Genomic DNA, 27,677 nt, shown 5'->3' with positions numbered 1-27,677 from the left:
AATGTTACTGGAAAAGGAACACTGCATGAAATATTATTTGGTATATTAAGATAAACAGAAAATGTACAGTGATGATGATCAGAGGAGGAGAAAGAATACTACATGAAATATTAATTGGTATATTAAGATAAACAGAAAATGTACATTGATGATGATCAGAGGAGGAGAGACTGTGTCCAGGCAGAGAGCTGATCTGAAATGCCCACCCTTCTGGGTGGTAGTTATGGAGTAGATACAGGCCTTTGTTTCACTTTCTTGTCACATTCAGTCAGTTCTCCTTTAGACATATTCTTTCATTAAACACATTTAAAATGAAATATACATTTTGCACTTCACTTCTAAGTTTGAGATAACTACCATTATATGTTCTAATCTCTTGTTGTAGCCCAGTAGAAATCACTTGCAAGGCTAACAAAAAAGAAGAATAAACAAGGATGCACAGATGCACAAAACGGTCAGCAAAAGAAGATTTTTCTCTCCAGTTCTGAGCCTGAAAAATCCTCTTTGACTTCACAGCCTGCTTTTTGTGGGTTGCAGGCAAAATTCTTACTTAAAATATAAGTAGATTTTAGTTTCTGTGGTTTTAAAATTTGTGGTTGCTGGGAAAAAACAGGAGAAGGGATTCAAATGCTTCAGCTCCTTAACTGGAAAGAAGATTAATTTCTTTTTCCAATAAAAAGGATTCAGAAGTAAAAACATTTGCTCCTGTTGATCACAGTGGGGGAAGAACAAGCATTTCATGTCTGTTTAGAGGAAATAAGGTTAGAAGTTGAGCCCATTGTGGAGTGAAGCAAATTTACCCAGAACAGTGAAAGAGATTGTGGGCACCAAAAGTTTGAGTTCTGATCCTGTTTCTTTGTATGCACAGCCACAGAAGAGAATCAGCATCTTATAATTAATTTTTTGACGGTTTATTTCATTGAAAAGGAATAGGGGTAGAGATTCTCAGGGTAGAGAATCATAGAATCAACCAGGTTGGAAGAGACCTCCAAGATCATCCACTCCAACCTATCACCCATAGCACTAAGTGCCTCATGCAGACTTTTCTTGAACCCAGGTGACTCCACCACCTCCCTGGGCAGCCCATTCCAATGCCAATCACTCTCTCTGTTGAGAACTTCCTCCTAACATCCAGCCTAGACCTCCCCTGGCACGACTTGAGACTGTCCCCTTCTTCTGTTACTGGTTGCCTGGGAGAAGAGACCAACCCCCACCTGGCTTCAGGTAGTTGTAGACAGCAATGAGGTCATTCTTGAGTTTCCTCTTCTCTATGCTAAACACCCCCAGCTCCCTCAGCCTCTTCTCACAGGGCTGTGTTCCAGGCCTCTCACCAGCTTTGTTGCCCTTCTCTGGACATGTTCCAGTACCTCAACATCTCTCTTGAATTCAGGAGCCCAGAACTGGACACAGTACTCAGGATGTGGCCTGACCAGTGCTGAGTACAGGGGAAGAATAACCTCCCTTGTTCTGCTGGCCACACTGTTCCTGATCCAGGCCAGGATGCCATTGGCTCTCTTGGCCACCTGGGCACACTGCTGGCTCATCTTCAGCTACTATCTACCAATACCCCCAGGTCCCTTTGTTCCTGGCTGCTCTGCAGCCACTCTGTCCCCAGCCTATAACGCTGCTTGGGGTTGTTGTGGCCAAAGTGCAGAACCCTGCACTTGGCCTTGTTAAACCTCATCCCATTGGATCAAATTAGTTATGTCACGATTTTCCTGGTGGAAAGTTTAAATCATTTCCACTTTTCTATTTTGAATATCTTTTGGAGAATGCTGTTAAAAAGTGTTTTGTTGCTGTATCAGTTTTGACCATTAAATAATATTGAAATATTTCATTTGGTTTGGCAATAGTTGGGAAGGAGCAGCTATGAACATTAAGTTCTGTGATAGAATTACACATCCCTGTCTTTTAAAGACTGGCTTACCTGGATTATTTTTCATATGGTAGGTTCATTTTTTATATGGTACTGCTCTACTATGAGATGTTTTTATTATTTATAAATCCGTTATACAGGTTGTTATACAGCAGATGCAAGGAAAAGAACTTTGAGCCTACTCTCAAACAGCAGAAAAGTGAGGCAAACTCATCACATATTTATGACAAAATACCAGTGGATCTCAATATGGAATTTTGAATAAAGCTCCTGTGATGGTTTAGGTGTTACCTGCCCCCTCCTCCCTGCCCCCCCCCCCCCCCCCCCCCCTTTTAGAAAATCACCCAGACTAGACTCAACATCTGGAAATTAAAAGAATGAAGCTTTATATTTACAGCTTAGGGTTAGCCTGGAGAAGAGGAGGCTCAGGGGTGGGTGACCTCAGTGCTGTCTACAACTACCTGAAGGGAGGTTGTAGCCAGGTGGGGGTTGGTCTCTTCTCCCAGGCAACCAGCAACAGAACAAGGGGACACAGTCTCAAGTTGTGCTGGGGGAGGTATAGGCTGGATGTTAAGAGGAAGTTCTTCCCAGAGAGAGTGATTGGCATTGGAATGGGCTGCTCAGGGAGGTGGTGGAGTCACCATCCCTGGAGGTGTTCAAGAAAAGCCTGGCTGAGGCATTTAGTGCCATGGTCTAGATGACTGCCTAGGGCTGGGTGCTAGGTTGGAGTGGATGATCTTGGAGGTCTCTTCCAACCTACTTGATTCTATGAATATATACAGCTATATACAGAAATATACTAATTGAAAAGCAATACCGAAACACAACAGAAACCAGAGTCCCCAGGATGGGGCTCCCAACCACCCTTCCACCTCCTTTCCATCCCTCTACATTATCCCAGACTTTGCCTTACGTTCAAGGTGAGTTTGGTGAATCATCCAGGGAGGCTGGGAAGCAAACAGATTAGTCACACAGACAGCAGGTTAGAGAGAGAGAGAGAGAAGGGAAGCAGCCAAAGCCAAAGAGCATCTGTGTTATCCCATGTTTGTGTTCTTGTTTTTATACATCTCAACAAGCCCATGAGTGAAGTAGACTTCACCACTGTCTCCTTTTCACAGCCTACAGTCTAAATCCTGTCACTGAGATATCCCAGCTAGGCTCAAACTAGCACAGCTCCTCAGACATGTCTTTAACTAGAGGGTGTGGTAGACTGAGACTTACTGCGTTAATATCAGTGCCATTGAGATCTGGCCAGTTAAAGGCATATAGCCTTTGAAGAGTTCAACATGCAACAACTTTCTCAGATGTTGTTAGCTCTCACTACTTATGAGACACTTGTTACAGCTAAAGAATCCTCAACAATTGTCTTATCAGATTGGAATTTTTTTTTTTTTCCTTTCTCTTTTTGTCCTTCCACCTTGATATGAATAACTGTTACTGTGTAAGCTACAATACTCAGTACTCCTGCATAGCTTGTAAAAGGTTCCTACAATTTGTGTTATTTTCTTGTAGTTGACTTAATTATGCACATTTGTAGCTCTCTGATACCTACCCATCACATTCAGGTAATGTCTATCTGCTTTACAACCTTAAGCTGATTAGAATATGCTGTTTCCCTTTATCTCTCCACTTATTTTATTTTTTTGTGTGAAATGTTTTTAGTTAGAGTTCAGAAATAATGTTAGAAAATGCTACTGTACCTAAAGACAATTCAGGTGTTGTGTGGTCACCATGGCTCCACAGTGTCTAAACTCCTTTCTTTGAAGGTGACATATATGAAGTACATCTGTTCTTTTAGCAACACCGGAAACTAGCCATTGAGATAAACCACAGTGTGGGAATGCAAAGTGAAGAAGGATAACAACAGGCAGATGCTGACCTTGGTTCCCACCAGCTGTTGGCTACCTTATCTCAGAAGGGATAGATAATGGACACCTTGTTAATGAGGAAAGCAAGGCGTGGTTTATGCTGATGGAGTGGTTTGTCCTTGACTATGCTAATGTGTAGGCATGTGCTTTATGCCCTGAGGGTATATATTGAGAGTCAAAATGATCAGTAAAGGACTCTGGCATAATTCACATGGAATCATCTGGAGTCCATGTAGCATCGCCTTGATCACATTGATCTGTGGGGCCTTAGCAGTAAGCTAAACAAATTTCTGCAACACCACAGAATGTAAATCATGTCTCATTAGAGCCTCTGGCTAGAGAGGGGAGGAAGCAAGTGTAGTATTACAGCTGGTTTGGTAATTGTGTTTTTTGAAATTATTCCTTTTTTGAATGAAGTGGTGACCTTTCAAAAAGAAAATAGTTTCTCAGAAAGAGAGTTCTGTTGTGTAAGGTAGCCTTTTCTGTGAAGATGTTTAGAATAACCTTTAAGTGAAAATGTTTTCAGCCACTGAAGTTAACAGAACTGTCACGTTTTATGCCAGTACCTGAATCCAGTGATGCAGACTTCCTGTTGTCGACAGTAAGTGAAAAGAGTTAGTCTTCATTCATTGCAGTCACATGATTTATATTCTGAAGGTCACCTGCAAATTGCCAGGAAGAATGATCTGGTTTTGTGTCTGAAACAAATGGTAAGATTTCATAGGAATTTACTCTTGTCCTGCTCAGTCTTGTTTATGGTGTTTATTACCATAAAACCAGTCTGTACTGACTCTTGGTTATTGAGGATACAATCATGTAGATGTCAAGGCAATACCTGTGGTCCACATGGTGCTACTTTATTTTAATACTAAGCTGTAAACATCTACAAGATGTTTACAGTGACAGATAGACACTTATCACTGTTCACTCACTGCATGCTCTTATTTGAAAGAATTCTTCTAGAATATTTCCAAGGATGATTGTTAAAGAGTAATTTATCACAGATTTTCCATTTACCTTGGAATAAATGACACAGTATATGGGAGTGTTACAAAGGAATTATCAGTGGTAGATTTGATTTGAAGTCTGTTGGGTGAGTGGGGTGACCTTTCAGCTGGTGGAAATAATAGGCTTTCAAACAGCACGTTTCTCTGATTACTGTGAGAAAAAGGGGTGGTGTTGTTTTGACAGCTCTACCCCCAGCATCTTATTGCAGAAGTTAAATCTTCTGAAAGCTTAGTAACTGAAGTACGACAGATGAGTATGTAATTCCTTAAGGTTTCTTCAAATTAACTTCTGTGTAATGTGGGTCCACAAAACAGATGTGAAAGAAATCATGCAAAAAGCTCCAGTGAAAGCAGCTGTATTAGCTCTTGCTAAAATTACTGAAACAAAGCCATTGTCTGTCAAATCATTTTATCATAACTGCAGGCAGTTTCATTGACCAGACTTCTTGTTATCTTTCCCTGCTGCAAGATTCTCTGTAAACATTTATCTACACTTTTGTGCTACTTAAATCTAATATAGAAACTTAATCCTGCTCATAGTGGAATCTTAAGCAGAAGTAATATTATAGCATCAAACAGTAATTTTAAAGACCATTAAAAATGCCATTAAATAGAGCCAGGCAGCACCTGCTAATTACAGCTATGCAGGGAAAGAAGGACAGGTTCTAGACTGGATGCCATTTTCTTCCACCCTTTAGATAGTTAATGTCATTATTACTAAAGAATACTGTGGTTCATCTGAGGGCAGACAGAACCAGAAGCATATATTCTTGGTGTGTGTTTGTTTTAATGTAGGAAGTACTAAGATAACAAATATTTTCACATAGAAAATGATAATGTTATACCAGTGTCCTATGGGACACATTTTAAAAAGGTCTTCTGTGACTGTGGGCAAATTATTTCACTTGTTCAGCCATCGTTTATATTTTCAATTTTTTATAGCCTGATCTGTTAGGAAAATAACCTAAGGCAAGGAATTTTTCTCCCTTTTATGCTTGTATGGTAGCCAGTACAATGTGATATCCAATGGGTAAGTATGACTGAAATGCAATTCAAATTGTGATAAAAAAACCCAAGGTCAAAAGCAGTTCTGCCTGTGGTATGAATCTCTTCACAGTCAATGGAAATAGCTTAGATATTAGATCTGTGATCCCCATTCCCAAAGGATAACCAGATTTTTAAATCTGGTCTGTCAAAGAGAATGAGCTTAAATGGCTTCAGGTATCATTTCTCTCCCTGAGTCACCTAAATAGTTTTTTGTAATCATAGCAATTTTTTGTTTCTTTCACCTACTGCTGTATGAGTATCACCTATTGCTCTATGACACTTACTGCTATATAAGTATCACTTATTGCTCTATGACACCTACTGCTATATGAGTATCACCTATTGCTCTATGACACCTACTGCTATATGAGTATCACCTATTGCTCAGTGACACCTACTGCTATATGAGTATCACCTATTGCTCTGTGACACCTACTGCTATATGAGTATCATCTATTGCTCTATGACACCTACTGCTATATGAGTATCACCTATTGCTCTATGACACCTACTGCTGTATGAGTATCACCTATTGCTCTATGACACCTACTGCTATATGAGTATCACCTATTGCTCTATGACACCTACTGCTGTATGAGTATCATCTATTGCTCTATGACACCTACTGCTGTGTGAGTATCACCTATTGCTCTATGACACCTACTGCTGTGTGAGTATCACCTATTGCTCTATGACACCTACTGCTGTGTGAGTATCACCTATTGCTCAGTGACACCTACTGCTGTATGAGTATCATCTATTGCTCTATGACACCTACTGCTGTGTGAGTATCACCTATTGCTCTATGACACCTACTGCTGTATGAGTATCACCTATTGCTCTATGACACCTACTGCTGTGTGAGTATCACCTATTGCTCTATGACACCTACTGCTGTATGAGTATCACCTATTGCTCTATGACACCTACTGCTGTGTGAGTATCACCTATTGCTCAGTGACACCTACTGCTGTATGAGTATCATCTATTGCTCTATGACACCTACTGCTGTATGAGTATCACCTATTGCTCTATGACACCTACTGCTGTATGAGTATCACCTATTGCTCTGTGACATCTACTGCTGTATGAGTATCACCTATTGATCTGTGAACATCACCTACACAAGAGAAACTGTTTTCTATTCAGTGGGGGAAAAAAATCTCTCTGCTTCATTTCATGTAGTAATTCTAGGCACTGAGTTGTAAAAGCAGTGAGCTACAGTTTGTGAAATCAGGGTAGCTTTTAAGGACAGTGTCCTAATTGGGTTGTGTAGTGTATACTTAGAGCCAAACTAGGTGAAGAATCCTGTGTCAGTGATTAAATGTTAGACATGATTAGGATATGTGTTTATACACTGTATTTTGTGGATGTCAGAATCAGACTAAGCTGGGAGTCCAAAAGTGCAGGAATTGCAGAAGTGAGATGTGCATGGTGAGAACTTCTCCTATGAGGAAATCCTGGGGAACCTCTCTCTGACATACTTCACAAAGCCCTGCAGTATGGCTTGTCATTGTAGTCCTCATGTGACACTGTGAAAAGCATAGAATCACAGAATGATAGGTTTGGAAGAGACCTCTAGAGATCAGCTACTCCAACCTCTCTGCTGGGTCAGGTTGCACAGGAACATGTTCAGGAGTGTTTTTTAAAGTTTCCAGAGCAGGAGACTCCACACCGATCTGGGAAGCCTGTTCTGATGCTCCATCACCTTCTAAGTAAAGTTTCTCCTTCAGTTTAGGGTGAAACCTCCTGTGTTCTAGTTTGTATGCATTGCCCTTTGTCCTATCACTGGGCACCACTGAGAAGAGCCCCACCCCAGCCTCATGGCTTCCTCCCTATAGATAGAGATATTTATATGGATTGATAAATTTCCTTTCCTGTCTTTCTTTTTCCAGGCTGAAGATCCACAAATTTCTGAGCCTCTCTTTGTAAGAGAGATGCTCCAGTCCCTTAATCACCCTTGTGGCCTTACATTAAAGTCTCTCCAGTAGTCCCTCTTGAATCAAGTTCAAAACTTGACACAATACTCTAGATGTAGTCTCACCGGGGCAGAGTAGATAGGGATGAGAACCTCCCTCTACCTGCTGGCCACATTCTTCTTGATGCATCCTGAATATCATTGGCTTTCTTTGCTGTGAGGGACCCATTGAAAGCACATGGCAAACTTGTCCACCAAGACTCCCAGGTCCTTCCCTGCAGGGCTGCTTACCCACAGGACAGCCTCTAACCTGGACTGATACATGGAATTATTCCTCCTCAGGTGAAGGACTCTATACTTGCCCTTGTTGAACTTCATGAGGTTCACCTCTGCCCAACTCTCCAACCTGTGTAGGTCTTGCTGAATTACAGCACAGCCTTCTGGCATGTCAGCCACTTCTCCCAGTTTTGTATCATCAGCAAACTTGCTGAGAGTACCCTCTGTTTCTTCATTCAGGTGGATGGGATGAATATATTGAACAAGACAGGACCCAGTACTGATCCCTGAGGAACACCATTAGGTGCAGGACTACAACTAGACCCTGCACCATCAATCACAACCTTCCATGCTCTGTAATTGATTCAGTGCTCAATCCATTTCACTGTCCACTCATTTAACCCATGCTTCTAAGCTTGCCTATGAGACTGAGTTTTCTAGTAACTTTCAACCAGTCATTTGCAACTATAAGTGTAGAAACACTCCTGGATCTGTGATGTAACTTTTGTTTTGCTTTTTAATTTACTGTAGTTGACATTTCATCTTCTCTCTACTTTTTCTCTGCTGACCCTAAGACCTTCTATAGTTACCTTGTGATAACTCTTTCTCACCGAGGTGCTCATGTCTGTGAATTATTGCATGTTAAATCTCAGTAGTGTATTTAAAATGAAATTATTTAGCATCCATCTATGGTGAAGAAAACTGTATGATAGCTTTTCTGGTCTGAAGTTTAACCAGATATATTCTTGAATCTGAAAAAAATACAGAGGTATGTTCTCAAAAGCCTCATGGCTACAAATATAGGTTAAATCAGCAAAGAATGGTTGAATAATATACAATTCATAGGCTCTCTATTATAGTGGTTTAGGTTTCTTTCTGCTCGCTGTGGAAAGTTGTAATTCTTTTAAACAAGTTTTTCTCCTTACAGATATGACTGTGTCCAACTCACCCTTTTCCTTTTAATATTTCTCCTCCCAATATTTATTTTGGTTGTGTCTTCTTTGTGTATTAAAGCATTTCTTTTATCTGTATGGCATGGCTTAGGTTTTAATTTTTGTTTTAGGGAGGAGGTTGTGTCTCATCACTGAATATGAGGTTGAATTTGATATTTCAGTCAGCCAAAAAGGACTTTTCCTCTGATCTCTTCCTTTTCCATGTGGACTTGATGATCTGTGAGGTCTCTTCCAACCTTGGTGATACTGTGATACTGTGATCTTTGACATTTTAATTTATTCTTTTTTTACTTCTACAAAATTGTTGTTTTGTGGTTTGTTGGATAGTGATCAGTGGAGCACCACAATATTTCCTGTTGGTATATCAGGAGCATCACCGATGCCACAGGCAGCTCCATAAATGATTGTGCAGTCCTCATTGTAGAATGCTGTGCATCTTATGTAAACATTGGCATTTTTATTGAAGGAATTATTTATTGACTGCTTTTTAAAAGCAGGACAATGACATTTTTTGCAAGAACCAATGTTTACCTTTTTTTGTTTGTTGGTTTATTCAAGCATAAGAAAAAAATAGACTTCAAGTTCTAATTTCTGTCTCAGTCCTTTGGGTCCAAGGATATGTTTGGCCATTGTTGAAGAAAAGTAAACTATCTAAAACATCTCAGTCATTTACGCCAATGCAAGTGTTCATATTCTTCATCAAGATATCCACATGCAGTTTCAAGTGTGCATTTAATAAATCTGATAAAGTGTATAAGAAATGCATGGACTACATCCAGAATGACAGTAGCATTTAGTTAGATCAGAATGTTGGCTTCTCAAACTCACAATGCTTAGATGCGTTTTCTTCTTACAATTGATATTTTCTTGGCAATAACAAGGTTTTTAAAGACACATCAGTAAGATAATTTGAGATATCAAAAGATATCAACCCAATAATAGGTACTGGGACTTAATTGTCAGCTCTGCAATAAGTTCCTGTGTATTATTTGGATATATTAATTTCTATATTTCTGTTACTGTTAGATTGCACTTTTACCACTGCCTACCTAAATTATCACTTCAGTGTTGCTCTGGAGTTGTGCTACTGCTGTGGGGTAATCTAAAATTAACAGTGTTATGGGGAATGCATGCCTGAGGGCATGCACTCAAACTGTGGTTTACTAAGTGTGTAATAAACAGGTTAAGCCATGATATATGGTCCCAGGGAGATGTGCAGGGACTGATGCAGGAATTCGATGGTATGTCATACGGTACTTCAGTGTTGCCTTCATCCTCTCTAGGCAGGTTCAATTTATTGTCAGAGTTCTCATTTATTTTGCATGTAACTGCTATTCCTAATGATTAATTTACAATCTGTTTGAAACCAGTAGAGTTTAGAACATTTTTATATATTTTCTTCCAATAATGAGTATCATTTCATTTATTTTAGTATCTCAGCATGCAAAATCAAGCCAGATTTAGAGTAAGGGTGCTTTTCTAGTCTAAATGGTCTATAATAGGTAGCATTAATTAGATTGAGGAAGGTTTAAATGCATACACTTCTTGATTGTGTGACATTACAAAACATCATGCACCCAGAAATTGTTGCTAAAGTTTGAGGATGAACTCCTGAGCAGCATACTTGAAAGCTGATAACCTGTCTAAAATGAATGCAAGCCTACCAAGAGTATCTAGAGCACAGACTGGTTTAATACTTAGTTCATGAAAATAATGCAGCAGTCTGTGTCATGTTGTATCATCTATTTTAAGAGGTTTGTATGATTCTTCTTTAGGAGGAACAGTGATATTTGTCTGAAGGTTAATTATTCTTGTCTAAGGACAAATCATAGAATAGAATCAACCAGGTTGGAAGAGACCACCAAGATCATCCAGTCCAACCTAGCACCCAGCCCTAGCCAGTCAGCTAGACCATGGCACCAAGTGCCTCATCCAGGCTTTTCATGAACATCTCCAGGGATGGTGCCTCAACCACCTCCCTGGGCAGCCCATTCCAATGCCAATCACTCTCTCTGCCAACAACTTCCTCCTAACATCCAGCCTATACCACCCTTGACACAACTTGAGACTGTGTCCCCTTGTTCTATTGCTGGTTCCCTGGCAGAAGAGCCAAACCAGTTCCTTCTGCTGTCATGATTTCACACAAAAAAAACCTTCTGAAATGAAATTTGGTGAAAGAATAAAAGGCAACATACAAATTTTGGGCTTGGTAAATCATTGACATTAATAACTAAAATGAAGAAATGAAGGATTGCATTGAATAATTTGGGGGAATAAAAGAAATCTCATAAAATGTAAGATGTCTCATCTATATTCACTGCAAGCAATTAAAAATACTGGGAGAGAATACAAATCTTTGTGGTGTTAAACACAGCTGCTGTTCTTTGGCTACATTTGGGACCTTGCTATTTTTTTTTTGTTTATTTGAAAGCATTATTCCAGACACAAACAGATGTAATGCAGTGAGTATGCCTGTAACATTATTTACGCTACCAACTTATTGCAGAGATGTACCTTGCTGTTAATGAGGATGATTTATCTGTTCAGGAACATACTGTGTGAATAGGACTTTCCAGCTTAGGTTACTATAGTAACACTTCTGTAGTTTTAGGCTCATATTCCAGTATATCTTATTTTATTTTTCAAGTGGCCTTTGTGAACATTTTTAAATTAGCTTATCGCTCCAAAACATTTGTGAAGGACTTTTTTATCTCGATATTATTTAATGTGGTTGTTATGGCAACAGTATATTTCTCTTGATATTTTACCTACAAAGACAGCGTTTGAGTCTCAAGCAAATAAAGAGGACAGAAAAATGTTCATTTACTTCTCTTGCTGCATGCATGACTCCATATAACAACTGTGAGTTTAGCATGAAGTGTAAAACTTCTCCACTTAGCACTGCCACACACAAAATCTTGGTTACTAAGATCGATTAACATGCGTGACAATCTTGCTGTTGTAGCCTTTGTGAGGGAGATGATTGCTCAGTATGAGTTATTCTGAGGCAATAAAACATATATTGAGAAGTCCATTGTGAAGTACATTAGTGAAGGATGCAAAGAGCGATGTTGAAATTAGAATGAAGCAGCATTGTGCTGCTCTAACAGGTCTCACTGACTTGGCTTACACTCAGGAAAGCTATAGCAGGAAAGAGTCTGCCAGTAAGGCTTTTCTCATCTAGATGTGTACTGTGGAAAAGTAGAGAGCAATAAATGGTGTATCTTAATTTTATCTTTATTTGGTTATCTTTATTTTGCTCCTCTTTATTTAGGATCTTATTCCTACCAAGAGGGCTATGATGTAGCAGCATCTCACAGTCTCTAACATCTTGCAAAGGTTCTTACAAAAAGTCTTTCCCACCAAAATGAGAGACTTTACTTTGTAAAAGAGAAATCTTAGATCCTTGGCTCATCATACCTGATTACTAGGCAACAGTGTATATGTACCATTGGAATGGGCTGCCCAGGGAGGTGGTGGAGGCACCGTCCCTGGGGGTCTTCAAGAAAAGACTGGATGAGGCACTTAGTGCCATGGTCTAGTTGATTGGTTAGGGCTGGGTGCTAGGTTGGACTGGATGATCTTGGAGGTCTCTTCCAACCTGGTTGATTCTATGATTCTATACAATCCTCCATTCAAGTGATCCAGATCCTGTAATGAAACTGTGTAATTTATACTTGAGAATGGAAGAGTTGAAAATCTTTCACCCTTAGCTTCATCCAGTCATGGAAATGTGTGTGTTGGTATGAAAGTTTAGTTAATACTTTCTGGATACTGATATTTTCAATAGTGTCGTAACTGATACTTAGGTTAGCTTCAAATGAATGTTGGAAATGAAAACATCCATTACAATAAAATTATCAACGAGTGCCCTTTCATGGATTAAACAGTGTTAAAGCCTGAAGTCACCTTAGTCTTAATTTAGATTACTTGTTTTGAAGAATGAATAAGCATTTTCTATGTTTATCAGCAGGTGCCTAATCTTTAATTAAAATGAGCAGCACAGCAATAGTAAGAACAATGTAGTATGTCTTAGAGTTATAATAAAATGTTGCAGTAATAATTTCTAATGTATACTGGAGCATTATGAACTAAGCTTTTGACTCTCTTACCCTGAGAATTAATCATTGCTAGTTAATTGAATCTGTGATCTGACAAAGCCCTATCTTCACCATCAAACAGTCTCTAAACAAATACTGAAATTCTGCTAAAATTTAACTTCTTATACCAGTAAGTGGCACAAGAGTCTATTCCCTGCATTTCTGCTGAGCCAAGTGATTATTGAACCTTGCACTAATTCAAGTTTTATTAGACTGTACAAAGAATCTTTTTAAAAAATTATTATTAAAGGCAAGCACATAGCTGAGAGAGAGAACACTTGAAAGGAAGCTAAAAAGGGGTCTTGGAAGTAGAAGCAGTAACAGAGAGCTGCGCTTAAGGTAAGGCAGAATTGATGTAGTAAAAATGGTAAAAAAAAATGTCTTACTGTTCTATTTTGTTTTTAAAAAGGCTCTAGATTGTGGATTTATCTCTTCTGAAAACACCTTTACAAATGAATAACATAGTAAATATAACCATTCAGAATTAATCATTCATGGACAGATCTGGGGTTAGTATGAATTCGTGTCCTGCTGTGATGCCACCTGAAGAGCAGCCTCATGAATCTTTCCTAATTGGATAAGCTTGCAGGTGTTCCTGAAAGTATAGTTTTGGGTCTTCATAAATGGATAATTTTGTGCAAACCTTCCCCCAGTTTTGATACTCAAAGTAACTGCTGAAGTATTTTTTTTAAAGTAGATTAGTAGTTTTTTGAAAAGAAACTGTGTTTTCTAAGATGCACTTTCAAGAACATGAATCTGTTTTTTGATCAGTAAATGTATAGGCAAGAGAAATTGTAAAGAAGTTGGATAGCATCTAGGGCTCACTTCTGCATGATGCTCACTTGTTTGTCTGTAGAATTGTGCCTTTAGCAGGAAAAAGGTGTGCTACCCTCTATGATCAAGCACAAGGATCTGGGAGAGGTCTTGGTGGGAACTTTGGTGGAATGATAGTGGAGGATGTGTTATAAGAGTGTTGATTTCTGCCTCTGGTCAGATTTGATGGTATGCAGCAAAGCAGAGTAAGACTTGCATTGTACCTGTTTCTTTGGAAGATGGAATTTTTACTTTATTTTGAAATAATATGCAGTGAAAAAAAAATCTGCATTGATTCTTTTCCAATTTGCAGAGCAAATAAGTTTTTTAGTATTGGAGAGATGTTTTGAAGAGATGTTTGGAGATTCCACCCCCCCCCCCCTTCACGTTCTAACACTTCTGTTACATTGGACTTACTATGTTGGTCCTAGGCTACAGCAAAGTTCATGTTCACAGAATCAGAGAATATCAGGGGCTGGAAGGGACCTTGAAAGATCATCTATTTTTTCCTGTCAGAGCAGGATCACCTATGCCAGATCATGCAGGTGGATCTTTAATATCTCCAGAGAGGGAGACTTCACACCCACCCAGTGCAGCCTGTTCCAGTGTTCTGTCACTCCCACAGTGAAAAAAATCCTCCTCGTGTTTACATGAAGATTCCAGTGCCACAACTTCCACCCATTGCCCCTTGTCCTGTCATTGGGCATCACCCAGCAGAGCCTGGCTCCATCCTCTTGGCACTCACCCTTTACATATTTATAAACATTCATGAGGTCTCCTCTCAGTCTCCTTCCCTCCAAGCTGAAGAGCCCCAGTAACCTCAGTCTCCCCTCATAAGGAAGATGTCCCATTCCCTTAATCATGTCTATAGCTCTGTGTTGGACTCTCTCAAGCAGTTCTATATCCTTCTTGAACTTGGGGGCCCAGAACTGGACACTGTACTGCAGATGCAGCCTCACCAGGGCAGTGAGTTATTCAGCATCAATCAGATTGAAGGCATTCCTTGTCGACTAGTCTGGGATCCCCGTATCTTCTGAATTCATACCAGTCACCTTTTCTGCTCTTTGAATGAAAAGAACAGAAAATAGGGGATTTTACCATGAGCTATTTTTGTTTGAACTAGAGGATATGGCTTGAGCTTGTCTGAAATATTTCCTGGATATGGGCTGCTGTGCAGTCTAGAACCTGGTTCACTGCTCATTTGCTTTTGTCAGCCAGTTTTACAATGTTGAACATTTCTCCCAGAAGCCAAGGGTTAGTTAATTCAGTGTACCTGTATAAGCTGTGTGGAGTCTCTGAGTCTGTGTGAGCAACAACTTGGTACTTCTATCCAGAGAACTGCTAGAAATCTTATTCCATTATGTGTTACTTCCATTTATGTTTCAGTAAATATCAGACTGCTAATAAAGTGTTAGAATATGTTCATGTTTGATATTCTCAGGCAAACAAACCCACTCTTTCATAGAGAGAATGTATGCATTTAAAGTGCAGCATAATACATGTTTGTAGGGCAAACCTTTTTTCATGGGATTTGTCATACCAAATATTTAATTAAATTGAGGTGAAATTGTGTTGGTTTTGTTAGAGTAATTAAACTGCTTTAGAAAGATTTCTCTGCACTTTCTACATCAAGTACAGATTTACAAGTGAGCCCTTCTGCAAGAGTGGGTTTGATTTCTAGAGGTCACTAATAAACACTGGACTTTGTTCCCTACCCCAGAAGCTGTTAAAAACAACTTGAACTGTGTAAGTGCTCAGTGAATGACAGTTACTGACAATGGCTTACTTAAAGGTAAAAGAGAAAATAAATAGGATAATATAGGCAAACAAATTATGCTTTCCTTGATCACATGAATGTTTATAAATATGTAAAGAGTGAGTGCCAAGAGGATGGACCCAGGTTCTGCTTGGTGATGCTCAATGACAGGACAAAGGGCAAAGGGTTGGAGCAAAGGAATCTTCATGTAAACATGAGGAGGATTTTTTTCACTGTGAGTGTGACAGAACACTGGAACAGGCTGTGCAGGGGGACTGGGGAGTCTCCCTCTCTGGAGATACTCAAAACCCACCTGGATGTATTCCTGTGTGATGTGGTATCAGTGATCCTGCTCTGGCAGGGAAGTTGGACTGGATCATCTTTTGAGGTCCCTTCCAGCCCTTTGCCATTCTGTGATATGCAGCGATAATGTCCAGTCTTCCTCTCTGACAACATACTGAGAGACTGCAATCGGCTGGCTGTTTGCTACCTTCTCTAGTAACGTTGCATTTAAACAGTAGCACCTTCAAGCTCGCTACTTCTGCTGGGCTGGAGCACCTGCCCCATGGAGACAGTTTGTGAGAGTTGGGGATGTCCAGCCTAGAGAAAAGAAGGCTCCAGGGGAGAACCTACAGCAGCCTTCCAGTGCCTGAAGGAAGCCTACAAGAAAGTTGGGAAGAGACTTTTTACAATGGCTTGTGGTGATGAGAGGGAATGAATTGAAGCTTGAGAAGGGTAGATTTAGATTAGGTATTAGGAAGAGATTATTTACAGTAAGAGTGGTAAGACATAGGAAAAGGTTGCCCAGGGAGATCATGGATACTCCCTCCCAGAATTGTTTAAGGCCGTATCGGATGAGGTCTTGAGCAACCTGGTCTAGTAGAAAATATCCCTGCCCATGACAAGGGGTTTGGAACTAGATGATCTTTAAGGTCCCTTCCAAACTAAACCATTCCATGAATCTCTAAGATGACACTGACTATGCTATGAACTACTGTGCCATCAGCCATTCCTTTTCCAAAGTGATTTCTGCTCTTGAGCAGCAGTGCTCCAGCAAACAGCTACACATCCTCCTGCTTCCTGAAAGAGATTGTATGAATTCTCTTTTCTCTGAGGGTTCAAGCTGCTGTGATATTAATGTAAGTGTTTATCCTAGATACATTTCTGTGGCCTTACCAGGTTCTGCCAGTGCCTAATTTCCTTCCCCTTATGGCATGACTGTTTCTTAACAGGCATATCAGGAAATATATGCATAAGGTATGTGTGTTTCAGGTTTCTCTCTTAGCTGCTCTTTTTGTCTGAGGATCTGGCATTCCTTTCCAGCTGCCTAGCTGGGGGACCTATCAGGTAGCCTGGCATATATTTCAGTGACACAGGGAAGCTCTAGTTTATGCAGTGTAGATATAATTGATTCCACAATATTATCTTCTGAAAGTGATTTAGAAAGGTGACTTTACATGACCATAGGAAAAGCTGGAAGTACTGTGCAGTAGAAATAAATCCCTTTTGTTCATGCAAAACGGTATTCAGAATTGAAAGCAAGATTATTTTTTAGATCTGAAGAGTCAGAATAAACACTTGTTTGGGTTTTTGTCATTTTTCGTTCATATGCACCACCACTCAGTGTTTCTCTAGCAAATTCATGCACTATATAACTACTATGGATGGGTATTCTGTGACCTAGGCTGATTAGGTGGAGGGAAGGAATTAATTAACACGGGAGGATATTTCTAACAATATACATATATAATCATAGAATCAACCAGGTTGGAAGAGACCTCCAAGATCATCCAGGCCAACCTATCCACAGCCCTATCCAGTCAACTAGACCATGGCACTAAGTCTTTTCTTGAACACCTCCAGGGATGGCAACTCCACCACCTCCAAGGGCAGCCCATTCCAATGGGAAATCACTCTCTCTGTGAATAACTTCCTCCTAACATCCAGCCTATTAACTTCCAATATTTCAACTCTTGCCACCCCCAGCCACTGAACTTTAATATAAAAAGGATTCTTACACAGTTATGAAGACATTATGGGAATATATATATTTTGTGACTTATTAATAACTAGCAAGCATTTCAAACTATATACAGAGAGAGAGTTTTCCCCACAGCTTAATGCCGCTTGGGGTCTTATACTATTTGCCCAGCAAAGCTGAGCTGAAAGCTGCTCTCTGCTTTATGGCAGAGAAATTACAGAGGCATCTCTACTCACAATTCGGATTAGTAAGAAATCACCCTCCGGATTATGTCACAGCCTATTGCAAGTGTGGCTGGAAAGCAGCCAGGAGGAAAGGGACCTGGGGGTACTGAATAGACAGTAGCTGAAGATGAGCCAGCAGTGTGCCCAGGTGGCCAAGAGAGCCAATGGCATTCTGGCCTGGATCAGGAACAGTGTGGCCAGTAGGACAAGGGAGGTTATTCTTCCCCTGTACTCAGCACTGGTCAGGCTACACCTTGAGTCCTGTGTCCAGTTCTGGGCTCCTCAATTCAAGAGAGATGTTGAGGTGCTGGAACGTGTCCAGAGAATGGCAACAAAGCTGGTGAAGGGCCTGGAACACAAAACCTATGAGGAGAGGCTGAGGGAGCTGGGGTTGTTTAGCCTAGAGAAGAGGAGGCTCAGGGGTGACCTCATTGCTGTCTACAACTACCTGAAGGGACATTGTAGCCAGGTGGGGGTTGGTCTCTTCTCCCAGGCAACCAGCAACAGAACAAGAGGACACAGTCTCAAGTTGTACCGGGGTAGATATAGGCTGGATGTTAGGAGGAAGTTCTTCCCAGAGAGAGTGATTGGCATTGGAATGGGCTGCCCAGGGCGGTGGTGGAGGCATCGTCCTTTGAGGTCTTCAAGAAAAGCCTGGATGAGGCACTTAGTGCCGTGGTATAGTTGACTGGCTAGGGCTGGGTGTTAGGTTGGATTGGATGATCTTGGAGGTCTCTTCCAACCTGGTTGATTCTATGATTCTATGAATTCTTCAGGGTCTCTGCCTGTGGACTTTGAGGCTGGAATCCTCCTGTTTCAGGGGAAATAAGATTCTCTTACCTTGCTGCTGGATCCTGCTGGCTGCTCTCTCCAGGGGTACGCAGGCAGGATCTCCAGGTGCAGAGGCAGGATTCTGTGCAGTCTGAGCATGGGTCTAACGCTGGCTAAAGGCAGGCACACAGCTGGAAGGAAGTACGCAGGCAAGCAAGCAATGTGGGGGAGCAACAAGTAATGTGGGGAAGGCTGCATGTGGGCCTGTGTACCCATATTTATTACATGTGGGCCGAGAGTTAATGGTCTCACTGGTCACTAGAATAACCAATCAGGTTGGCAGTCAGCCAAACCTTACCATACTGGGTAAAACCCACAGGCCTGGGAATCACGTGGGCCCAGCACCGGGCAGGCACGAGCTGGGCGTGTAGGGACTTACACAATCAGGTGTCCTGGGCAACTGACTTTATGGCCCCAGTCTGTTGTGCCCATTTGTGCTCGTTTACCCCTGGTGCAGGCAAAGAGACATGTCCAGGCAGAGCAGGCATAAATAAGCCTGCTTTTGGGCCTACTGGCCCTCCACAACAATAACCTCATTGGCTATTTCCAAAGACAGTGTTGTGAATGTGTCCCTGCAGGTCAGAATATTGAGATGTGAGCTGGCTTTGGGTACCCTAAGCATTAAATACAAGAACCTCAAAAAATCTCTACGTTACCTTTATGGAAAAGTGAAGGTCTGTTCTGGTTCCTGCCAGAAGATCCATGCCACTGAGGACCTAATTGCCTGATACATATCCCTCTTCCAGGCCCTGCCTGTCTGATTGTGAGCTCACATGGGTACACAAGCACTAAACCAGTCCACTGTCTTGTCTGACATCTGGAGGGGGATTAAAGCTGCCCATTGTGAAGGCAGCCTGCAATTTGACTGGATTACATTGAGTGCAAAGCTGCACTCTTGATCTCTGTTGCAGCAATGTATTCTGCCTCAACAAGTAGGATAATTTACTTGACAGTGGAGTAAGGTAAATTTATAGGTGCTGATCTGTAAGCAAAACTTATGATCGTTGCTCAGTCTTTGTGTTAGGTGCAAGTTTAATCAAATTTGGGTGCATGAAGCCTGTTGGAGATAAATACAAAAGCTTTCTAGGGAATCAGATGCTGTCAAATTGTCACAACGTTTCTTCTTGCTGTTAAAGTACATATTGAGAGATGAGCTAGGTTTTCATGTGTGGAAAACCTGGCTCTGTGTTCAGTGTTCTGTGCAGAACTGATGTATCGGCTGGTGTGGCTTGTGAAGACAAGTATTTTGATGTAATGTGGTGGCTGTCTGGGATCAGTATAAGTCATTTTGTCATTCTTTTACCTTTTCAAAAAGAGTAAGACTTCATTTTTTTTGGCAGATGGGCTTGGTGGTAAAACTATTTGCATGTTTGTGCATATGACAGTTCTAATAGCAAGTGATCTTTCTGGAAAACCATATGTTGGTCAGCTGTAATGGAAACTGTTACATAAATATTGAAAAGATTTCATTTATTAGCCAAAACATTCACACACAAGGTTTGAAACTATAACCCCCCCCCCCAAACTGTACCGAATGTGGAAAATTCTGGGCTCAGCATTTACTGGCGGCTTGAACAGATGCACACCCGAAATCGTGGGCACTTGTCTGCCTGGAAGAGGGATGTTTTCCAAATGAGTCTTCAAGTCTTGCATGGACACATTTGTAGTAGCTTTGTTATTGGTCAGAAGAGAAAATGATATTGGCTCTGCTGTAAGACCTGTGATTCAGAAATGGACAGGCATTGCAGGAGTGTAGTTCACTACAGTAGAATTTATGACTTCTGCCTCCACTTGTTTTTCTATTTGCTGCTGGGTTTTCTTGTTGTTGTTTGTTTGGGGTTATTTTGGTGGTGTTTTGTTGTTTGATTTTTTTTTTTCCTTAACAAATTTGTTGTCTTACTGTGCACAAACTTGTTTCTATGGCAGTGAGGCAGCTCTTGAAGTGCTTCACCATCTGTTTCTCAGCTCTTTGTTCAAAATCTGTGATTAGGATCTCAAAATCCGTGTTGTCTTCTGGACATAGGTGAGGATGTTGAGGCCTTTCCTGTTGTTTTGCATTTCTATTATGTTTGCCATTTTTATCTTAAATTATTCACAGTATCACAGTATCATCAGGGTTGGAAGAGACCTCACAGATCATCAAGTCCGACCCTTTACCACAGAGCTCAAGGCTAGACAATGGCACCAAGTGCCACGTCCAATCTTGCCTTGAACAGCTCCAGGGACGGCGACTCCACCACCTCCCTGGGCAGCCCATTCCAGTGTCCAATGACTCTCTCAGTGAAGAACTTTCTCCTCACCTCGAGCCTAAATCTCCCCTGGCACAGCCTGAGGCTGTGTCCTCTCGTTCTGGTGCTGGCCACCTGAGAGAAGAGAGCAACCTCTCTTCTCTCAGGTATGGTCTAACCAGTGCAGAGTACAGGGGCAGAATGACCTCCCTGCTCCTGCTGACCACACCATTCCTGATGCAGGCCAGGATGCCACTGGCTCTCTTGGCCACCTGGGCACACTGCTGGCTCATGTTCAGGCGGGTATCAATCAGTACCCCCAGATCCCTCTCTGTCTGGCTGCTCTCCAGCCACTCCGACCCCAGCCTGTATCTCTGCATGGGGTTGTTGTGGCCAAAGTGCAGCACCCTGCACTTGGAGCTATTGAACCCCATCCCATTGGACTCTGCCCATCTGTCCAGGTGGTCAAGGTCCCACTGCAGAGCCCTTCTGCCCTCCAGCCCAGCCACATCTGCCCCCAGCTTGGTGTCATCTGCAAACTTGCTGATGACTGACTCCATGCCCTCATCCAGATCATCTATGAAGATGTTACAGAGGATGGGGCCCAGCACAGATCCCTGAGGGACACCACTAGTGACTGGCCGCCAGCTGGATGTGGCACCATTCACCACCACTCTCTGGGTCCGGCCGTCCAGCCAGTTCCTAACCCAGCATAGAGTGTTGCCATCCAAGCCATGGGCTGACAGCTTAGCCAGCAGTTTGCTGTGGGGGACAGTGTCAAAGGCCTTGCTGAAGTCCAGATAGACCACATCCACAGGCCTCCCCACATCCACCAAGCGGCTCACCTGATCATAGAAGAAGATCAGGTTGGAGAGGCAGGATCTGCCCTTCCTAAACCCATGCTGGCTGGACCTGAGCCCTTTGCCATCCCTCAGGTGCGCAGTTATTGTCCCCAAGATAACCTGCTCCATGAGTTTCCCTGGCACTGAGGTCAGGCTGATGGGTCTGTAGTTCCCAGGTTCCTCCATCTGACCCTTCTTGTCGAAGAAGAAATTCACCAGCACAAACTGCATGTAAAAGAATAAGGGTCATTTGAAGTTTACAAGTTTATGGATATCTAAAATTCCTACTAGGGTCAGTTGTACCATATGTAATGTTTAATGAAGAAAAGAGCTTGGACTTCCTAAAGACATTATTTACATGTAACATGTTTGGCCAATCTCAAGAAAATGAGTGGCTTGGTGACAAAGAAAAAAAAAATAAAACCTTGATATTACAGAAACACAGAATCAGTCAGGTTGGAAAAGGCCTTTGACATCATCAAGTCCAACCTATTGCCCGATATTATCTAATCAACTGCATCAAGGCACCAAGCCCCACATCCATTTTCTCTTTAAACACTTCCAGGCACGATGACTCCTCCACCTCCCTGGGCAGCCCATTCCAATGCAAATCACTTTTTCTGTGAAGAACTTCTTCCCAACATCCAGCCTAAACGTCCCCTGGCACATTTTGAGATTATGTCCTCTTGTTCTGTCACTGGTTGCTTCAGTGAAGAGACCAACCCCTATGGGGCTACAATCTCCTTTCAGGTAGCTGTAGACAGTGGCAAGATCCTCCTCTGAGCCTCCTCTTCTCCAGGCTGAACAACCCCAACTCCCTTAGCCACTCCTTACAGGGCTGTGCTTCAGACCCTTCACCAACCTTGTTGCCCTTCTCTGGACACTCTAAGATCAAGTCTGCCTTTATTGTTTGCCTTACAATGAAAAAATATCTTTAGGAGTACTTTAATATCTTCAGGCTTTTCTTTTACACAGGTTGGAATAATCCACATGCTGTGGAAGATGAGATTCAATTTATGGTTTGCTCTAAGAAAAAAATACACTGGTGAAATCATTACTCTTTATTTTGGCATTAATGCTACACAGAAGATCAGGATTTGCTGCTAATTTTTGCCCACTTGTTGGGTGGGGTTTTTTTGTGTGTTTGGGTTTTGTTTGCTTGTTTGTTTTGCTTTGGTATTTTTTTTTTCAGTTTGTGGGTTTTGGTTGTTTGTTTTTTGTTTTGCTTTCCAAAATGTTGAGCCTCCATGGCCTGTTCTACATAAATTGTGCTCAAAGGTGTACTTTTACTAAGTGCTTTTCACATGTCCTCATTGGATTGTACAGTGGTACCCGTAAGGGGTTGTAAAAGCACAAGGGTCCAATGCTGCAGAAGGTGAAACAGTAAACAAAGTCATGGCAAAAATTATTCCATTGTTGGATAGTCTGAAGCAGAATTGAGGTGTTCAAAGGCACACATGATGTGAATATATAGTGATGCTTTTCTGGTCATTGGTTAGATATGGTAAGATTCTGTGCAGAATGTTGCAGTAATCTGCTGCCAAAGTCTGATAGCTTTGTAACACTGAGTATCAAAACAAGCAAAGGATGGTTTCAGGTGCCTTAAAAGGGTTAGAGACTTCCTTTTCTGTACTATCCTTATGACTACAAAAAGAGATGTTCTTTTTCTTTCAGCAAGGAGATTTCTACTTAGAAACCTGAATTGCATAGGGAATGATGAAATGTAGGAGGTACATCTGTTATGTCCTTAGCTTTCACTTGAGTCTGTTCAAGTTATGTTTGTTATGTTCTTACTCTGTGTCTTGAGAACTAAGGCATAAATTGCGCTGACTATTATCCTTTGAAACCCTGTGAAAGGAGATGTAAAATAAATGCAGGTGTCACTGGCACAGCAAGAGATATTAGAGATGAAAAGCTGACATCCTTTGTACTGCACTGAATGCCATGGAAATAATCAGCTTGCCTGATAAAGTTCATAAGCACAAAGAGGAAATTAAAGAAAAACCTATTCAATGTGATGGACTTGTCTCAAATTGCAGGTTCCTGAGTATGTTGACAGGAGATATTTAGGAAAGTAAACTAGTAAATAAGTAGCATGGAAGTCTAAAGGCCATTGAAAGTCTGTGTATTTAATTTTGAGGTGCAAGAAGGTGAGAGGAATCTCTAGCAGGCAGAAAAAATACTTTATCCTTTGATATATGTTGCCTTGAACTATCTAATTCTGCTCTGCTGTGGTGTTAGGTTGCATCCGCTCTGCTGTTATTAGCATATGCCAGTTATTTCATTAACTGACTTTGGTAAATGCCTGGAGCCATCCTGTATCACTTAATGAAGTCAAACATGGCAAACCTCTCTTATAGCTGTATAAAGCAAGTGTAGTTAAGAAAATTATTTGCATACTATAATTGTCAGAGACCATTAGAAGAAAGCATTTCAAAGAAGAGACACTACTAATGGTCCTGAGATCTGAATTGCAGCTGTGAGGCTGAAGCACTGTGCAGCCTTATGAGAAGTGAGGAGAAAGAGAAATGTGATTAGTTTTATAGTCTTCTGTATATATAACATTCAGCTTTGCTTAATACTCATATTTTTCAGCTGCCATTTGTGGATTTAGTTGACTGAGTTCTATGAATATTAGTGAGTCATGCACCTAAATCTTCTTAAAATATCTAAGCCTTTATTTACTATTCAGGTATTTAGACTAAAGACCAGAAAGAACATCAGGGTCACATCCAGACTAGGTTGATTCAGCCTTCCAAGGCAGCTTCAATAACAGTTCCTGTCGTTTACCTAAGAACAAACTAATTGACATACTTGCATTCTTAACATGTGGTGTTTGCAAAATAACAGCAAAATAGAAGCAGAGTACAAGCACATGTAGCTTACTGACCATGCACCCACTGTAGGTGGATTCTGAACATATTTAATGTTGTCATCATTCCTCCCCCCCCCCCCCACTGATAAATTAAAGATGTTCTGCGAGTGCAGAAATGAGCATATATATAATTAGAAGGACACAGAACATATGGAAAACTATTTTAATACTAACTAGCTTATCTTCCTTGGGTTAGCAGCTTTCATCATGTGGCTTCCTGTACCCAGAATTTTCAGGAACTAGCAGGAGATAGGTAGTACTTACATAGGAGAAATTCTGTGTAATGGGAAAACAACTGTATCAGAAAATAGGGAAGAGGAAAAGTGTACCAGCAGAACTGCAGAACATGATCACTCAAATAGATTCTGTTCTCACCACAATTAATTGACATCAGAGGGGATGCTTAGGAAGAGCCATGAATGTATCACCTTTGATATGAATATTTCTTCTTTATAGGCACACTAGCAATTAACAAAAAGTAGTAATACACTAGTGGGCCTCAAAACTGAATTTACATTAGAAAATCGACTGGTTTATGAGCAGATATCAATTCTCTCCAATTCTTCACTTTGGCTCAGTTGGAAAGGCATTAGATTTCGCTAACCATGTATAACTCCGGAGACAATCTTCACTTCCAGTTTAAGGCTTCTTAGGTAACTCATTTGGATGAGTTCACCCCAGTAAATAGAAGTCACTTCACTTCTAGTTGTCCCAGGTTAGGGTAGATCCCTTCCCAGGCAGGATAAACTCACCACAACATGGATTTTTTTTTTTTTTTTGGAAAGTCAGGGAAAAAGTGAAATTCTATTTCTTATAACTTAAATACAATAGTATAAGGAGAAATAAACTACTAGAGAAATACAGTAACCTTAATGAAGATGGGGAAGGGGTCAAGTGGTGGTGAAGCAGCAAAGCAACAGCAGCCAAAACAGCAGAGGGGGAAGATAGCAGTGGGTGCAGAAGCCAGCAAGGGGAAGGTCCAAACTGTGCTTCTAGGCATAAAGCTCTTGATGCTCCAATGAAAGCATATTAACTTATCCATTGTTGCCATCCTATGGCCTACCCCTGGAATGTTCACCTCTCCCCTATGTCTGATCTAGAAATCTAGCTCAAAGGTCCACCCTAGTTCACTTCTTAGTTAAGTCATTTGGATGAACTCACCCCAATAAAGAGAGGTTTTTTTTAAAAATTCACTCATGAAAAAGGAGGTCCTGAAGTGTTCAGGCAGTTGGACTAGACAATTGTTGTAAGTCCCTTCCAATTGAACTGTCCTATTTCCTCTGTTTTTCCGAGTCACCAATGACTTAGGTGTTGGATATGGACCCTGATGGCCTTCTATACAAGTGCCCTTCTACCAAAGATTAATGATCTTTGATCAGTGATTAAACTATAGCTCAAGGGAGAGGGTTTGGCATTTGTAGAATAGATAACCTTGCTTTAAACAACAACAAGTAAAGAAAAAATTGTTACAAGAAAATAATTGGTCTAGTAATCATAGAATCAACCAGGTTGGAAGAGACCTCCAAGATCACCCAGCCCAATTCAGTCAACTAGACCATGGCACTAAGTGCCTCACCCAGTCTTTTCTCAAACACCTCTGGGAACGGGAACTCCACCACCTCCCTGGGCAGCCCATTCCAAGGGCAAATCACTCTCTCTGCCAACAACTTCCTCCTAACATCCAGGCTATACTTCCCCCCAGCACAACTTGAGACTGTGTCCCCTTATTCTGTTGCTGGTTGTCTGAGAGAAGAGACCAACCCCCACCTGGCTACAGCCTCCCTTCAGGTAGTTGTAGACAGCAACCTGTAGTAATGCAACCTTTATAACCTGGCATCCTGCACAATCTTAGTTTATGTGTCTAAAACTGTATTTGAAAGGGAATGACTCATAAGGGAAAATTTATGAAGAAACTGTTGGGTGTGTGACATGAAAAAGATAAGATATTGAAAACTCTCCTCATTGTTAATCTTTAAGAATTTTGCCTGGAACAAATTCTTCTCGCTGTTGAGACAACACCCAATAGAGCTGCTAGATAACATATGGAAACAATGTTTTTCTGCATTTTTCTTTGTCTGACTTTTTGCCCTTGCACAAAGTGGTGTCAGATAAAAATAATCTCATGGCAAACTTAATATTTAGCCTAGAATTGTTATTGTGCGTTTTCTAGACAAATTAGCATAACGGTGGATAATAGCAGAACTTACTTAGTCATCTTAAACTTCTCATAGGGAATTTGTCAGGAGCTACCTTTCCAAAAACAGGGATAACGTCTTCATCTCAATTGTTACAGCCTTACAGCTGCTCTATGCTGATGCCTTGCAGCTTAAAGTGAATCTCATTGCTCACATTTGCACATTCCTTTGAATAAGCTTGAACGCTGCATTTGCCTCTCTTCCTGTGATTGAATTGTTGAATATTTCTTGAGTAATTCCTGCATCAGGCCACCTCTTAATTCAGTTTTCACTGGCAACTACCCACTGACAAAGTGGTTCATTTCCATTTGCATTATTGTTTGCAATATATTTTCTGCCTTATTCCCTCATTGTTGTCTGCTTATCTGCTGTGAATGAATTTTGTATCATTTCTCAGCAATCTTCACTTCCCCTGCAGTCTCTTCATTCTTCAACAAAGTATATCACAATCGTGAGTAGAATGAGGTCATCTTAGCACCTGTTCTTTCTTTCATGTTACTATTTTTGTACTTGTCTTCAGATCCTGTATTGATCAATCTTCTAGGATCTGCTTTTATAAAGAAGCTGATGCCTTTTATTCTCTTGCATTGTTGTGTTATTTTCTCATTTCAAACCTCAGCAGATCCTTTTATGTTCAACTCATGCATTTTTTCTGGAGCAGGAGAAATTGAATAAAATAAAACTTGAAGTAGTTGTTACCTTCTCCTTCCACCTCCCATCCTCCACAAGGTTATTTGGTTACTTGCTTTTTGTTCTTCATGGCTCATTTTGCTATCTGCCTCTCCTGTCAGTATTCACTTATCTACATTGCAAAGGTATCTTGTTTGATGCAGAGCTGCATTCAGATCTTGCCCTTTTGTACACAGCTTTTCAAAACGCAGTTCTTT

The sequence above is a fragment of the Pogoniulus pusillus genome, chromosome 8 (genome assembly GCF_015220805.1).
Source record: "Pogoniulus pusillus isolate bPogPus1 chromosome 8, bPogPus1.pri, whole genome shotgun sequence".
NCBI classification, from domain to species: domain Eukaryota; kingdom Metazoa; phylum Chordata; class Aves; order Piciformes; family Lybiidae; genus Pogoniulus; species Pogoniulus pusillus.
The sequence above is the reverse complement of the archived record's forward strand: the minus strand, read 5'-3'. Positions refer to the sequence as shown.